The sequence below is a fragment of the Arachis ipaensis genome, chromosome B01, assembly GCF_000816755.2.
Source record: "Arachis ipaensis cultivar K30076 chromosome B01, Araip1.1, whole genome shotgun sequence".
Lineage (NCBI taxonomy): Eukaryota > Viridiplantae > Streptophyta > Magnoliopsida > Fabales > Fabaceae > Arachis > Arachis ipaensis.
The window spans coordinates 83330034-83333886 of NC_029785.2; positions in this window are offsets into that span (position 1 = coordinate 83330034).

The following is a 3853-nucleotide window of genomic DNA, read 5'->3' on the forward strand; positions in this document are numbered from 1 at the left end:
TGAAATTGAGGGAGCTGAGCAAAAATCTGATTCAGGCTAAAAAAGGACTGCTGATTTGTTGGATTCTGAACTCCTTGCACTCAAAATGGATTTTCTGGAGCTACAGGACTCCAAATGGTGTGCTTCCAATTGCGTTGGAAATTAGACATCCAGGGCTTTCGAGAAATATATAATACTCTATACTTTTCTCAAGGATAGATGACGTAAACTGGCGTTCAACGCCAGTTCTCTGCCTAATTCTAGCGTCCAGCACCAGAAACAAGTTGCAAGTTGGAGTTCAACGCCAGAAAAGGATCCAAAGCTGGGGTTGAACGCCCAAAACAGCCCCAGGCACGTGAGAAGCTTTAGTCTCAGCCCCAGCACACACCAAGTGTGCCCCAGAAGTGGATTTCTGCACTATCTGTTATAGTTTACTCATTTTCTGTAAACCTAGGTTACTAGTTTAGTATTTAAACAACTTTTAGAGATTCATTTTACATCTCATGACATTTTAGATCTGAACTTTATACTCTTTGACGGCATGAGTCTCTAAACTCTATTGTTGGGGGTGAGGAGCTCTGCTGTGTCTCGATGAATTAATGCAAGTATTTCTGTTTTCCATTCAAACATGCGTGTTCCTACCTAAGATATCCATTCGCGCCTAACTATGGAGAATGTGATGATCAGTGACACTCATCACCTTCCTCAATCCATGAACGTGTGTCTGACAATCACCTCTGTTCTACATCAGATTGAATGAATATCTCTTAGATTCCTTAATCAGAATCTCCGTGGTATAAGCTAGATTGATGGCGGCATTCATGAGAATCCGGAAAGTCTAAACCTTGTCTGTGGTATTCCAAGTAGGATTCTGGGATTGGATGGCTGTGACGAACTTTAAAGTCGCGAGTGCTGGCCGTAGTGACAGACGCAAAAGGATAGTAAATCCTATTCCGATACGACTGAGAACCTGCAGATGATTAGCCATGCGGTGACAGCGCACTTGGACCCTTTTCACTGGAAGGATGGATGGTAGCCATTGACAACGGTGATCCACCTACACACAGCTTGCCATAGGAGGACGTGCATGCGTGAATCAGAAGACAGAGGAAAGCAGAGATTCTGAAGACAAAGCATCTCCAAAACTCCAACATATTCTCCATTACTGCATAACAAGTAACCTTTAATCCATGCTCTCTTGTTTATTTGCAATTCAACTGATAAATATAATTGACTTCCTGACTAAGAATTGCAAGATGACCATAGATTGCTTCAAACCAACAATCTCCGTGGGATTCGACCCTTACTCACGTAAGGTATTATTCGGACGACCCAGTGCACTTGCTGGTTAGTGGTATGAGTGTGAAAAGTGTGATTCACAATTCGTGCACCAGGTTGCTGTATAAACACATAAACAACAATTGAGGAAGAAGTCATAGAAGTGTGGTATGATAAGAGACACTGTGTGTATTCTAAGTGTGCATAGTTTAGAAAACACGCATTGGCCGGGTAAGAACGGCAAACACATAATCAAAAGAAATAGCATGTTCCTCAATTAAGTGGTCTAGGTTACAAGTAAAGAAAAACAAGAGATAGAACACAAACAAACCTAGATAGCCAAAACTAAAGTGAACTGAATATATAAGATATTGGTTATTGAAGTTGTGCAAGTGAAAGCGCAAGGTGAGTAAAAAATGGCACAATCAACAATAACCCATTCAATGATGAAAAACAAACTACTTGTTCATCATGACACATAATGAAATAGCCACATAATAAAGGTACTTGTTACAAAAAGTGACAAGCTAGATAAGAATCAAGTCAAATCACTCAAATAAATGTAAAGCATTAAAAACAAACAAGTGCCTTGTAATGCGCTTATATTGATTTTAAAACCATGATGAACAAGTAATTCAACTCAATTCACTAAAGTAAAAATGCACAATTCAAGATGCCACAAAAGGATATAGTCTAATGCTTATGGTAGCTACAACATACGAATCAAACTCATAATTCATCTAGGCAATTAAACAAGGACTTAATGCTCAGTGCACATATTCATCAAAAATTAAACCAAAATTTAAGCAAGAAGAAACCTAATCAACATCAATCAAACACTTGCAACTTATTCAATTAACAAATAACTATACCAAAACTAATATGAAATTACTAAAATGAACATGGGATGCAAACAAAACCAACTAGGACAAGTAAAAAATAGGGTAAAAGAGGAAGAAGAGAGTGGGAGAGAAAAGAAGAGAAAAAGTAGAGAGGAGAGAAGAAGAGAAGTATAGTAGTGAGGAAACAGGGGCATGCGTACGCAAAGGTACACGTGCATACGCACACTAGGTGGAAAAGGGGAAGGTGTGCGAGCGCACACTCTATGCGAGCGCTCCTGGCAGAAGAGGAATTAAGGAGTGTGCATGCGCACAAGGGTGTGCGCACACACATGTGAAATTTTTTTTCTTTTAGGAAAGGATCATGTGTGCGTGCGCACACAGGTCCGTGCGCGCACACAGGAGCTTAAAGGACCAGGGGTTCATACGCACAGGCTGTGCCAGCGCTGCGAACAGAGGGCAATATCATGTGTGTGTGTGCGCACAGGTCGGTGCGCACGCACAGTAAGCAGAAAATAGAAGTTGTGTGCGCAAGCACAAGTGTGTGCACACGCACAGATGCCCTATTTTCCAAAAAATATTTCTTCAAAATCTAAGGTACCAAGCCTTAGCTCAATCAAAACTCAACACCAAAATATGTAAGAACCCATAAATTCATTATTCAAACCGAAATTAACCTAACAATTCTCAAAATTAAACTAATTCTAAGCTAACCAATCAAACAAAAATGCAATTAAGGCAAATTATGTACAAAGAGAAAGGTTGAAATAATGTTACCATTGTGGGGTGTCTCCCACCTAGCACTTTGGTTTAATGTCCTTAAGTTGGACTTATGTAGAGCTCTAACCAAGGAGGCTTGTGCTTATATTCATCTTGGAGGTTCCAAAAATGCTTGAATCTCCAAAATTCCCAATTGATTGCACCAAGCTTGGATGGAAGGTCCAACAAGCTATGAGCTCCCAACAAGAAAAACAAAAAGCAAACAAGAAAAATATATTCACAATAGCAACCAAAAAGCAATATATTCACATATCAACATATTCACAATAACCAAAAATAAGCAAGCTACATATGCACAATCAACCAAAAATAAGCTATTTACAATATTCACATATGTACAATAGCCACTAACATAACACCATTGTAACTCCCCGGCAACGGCGCCAAAAATTTGATAATGTGAGAATTTATTGTCGATCTAGATTTTCACAAAATAGAATCTCTTCGTTGCAAGTATAGTCTAAATCAACAATTAATTCCCAATCAAATTTTAATTCTCTAAAGATGTCACAATTCAAAACAAATATTATAACCGAGAGTATTTAAACTCCCAGGTCGTCTTCCCTAGGAGTTGCAATGAAATGTCATATTATTGGTTGTCGGGATTTTTTTGGGTTTTTGATTGAAAGAGGCAAGAAATGTAGATGACAATAAAATAAAGAGACATGCATAAAAATTAAATGAAAGCAAGTAAAGGCAATGAAAATGGACATTAATTACTAAAAAGGAGCTCTTGGTAGGAATTGGGGAATTAGGGATTCCTATCCTAGTCATGGACCACAAACATTGTAATTGTATGGAATTAATCCCAATTAGTCAATCCTAACATCGAGGATTAGTCAAAAGGGTATAATTGATTCAAATCCCTAAGTCCTAGTCAACACTATGGGTCACTTAGAGTCAAGGGAAACCAAACCAATTAACAATTTACACACAATGGGGAATGAACATCCACAACTCAATTTCACCTAATCACC